This window comes from Myotis brandtii, unplaced genomic scaffold, assembly GCF_000412655.1.
Source record: "Myotis brandtii unplaced genomic scaffold, ASM41265v1 scaffold973, whole genome shotgun sequence".
In the NCBI taxonomy this organism is placed as follows: Eukaryota; Metazoa; Chordata; class Mammalia; order Chiroptera; family Vespertilionidae; genus Myotis; species Myotis brandtii.
In genome coordinates, this window is record NW_005372038.1 from 1,001,783 (window position 1) to 1,002,272 (window position 490).

A 490-nucleotide genomic window follows, 5' to 3' on the forward strand; every position below is an offset into this window, starting at 1 on the left:
CCATTACTCTGAATTCTTTCTCTGATAAGTTAGTAGCCTCAATTTCATTTAACTCCCTTTCTGGTGATTTCTCTTTTTCTTTCCTTTGTCGATTGCTTTTTTGTCTTCCCATGTTTTGCTGTAATGTTTTAACTGTAGCTCCGATTGCTTTGCTACCCAGTTTCTTTAGGGTATGGTGCTACTGGTGTGACCTCTCAGGTCTCCTGGGTTTGATAGTCTAGTGTAGCTCCCTACTTGAGCTATTTGGGTTCTCTTGATGTAGGCCTGCGAGCTGGAAAGGCGCAACTGATTTGTCTAGAAGTCAGCAGCCGTGGAGGGGATGTCCCAATTTTTGTTGTCTTGTGTCCTTGGTTGAAATCACACGTGTTCAGCGGGGACTCACAGTGGCACCCAGGAACCGTCTGTTGGGGTGGTGGGGCTCAGGAGTCCTGCGTTCTGGAAAGGTGTGACTGTGGTGTCCAGAGTTCTGTAGTTGTGGGGTGGGCAGACT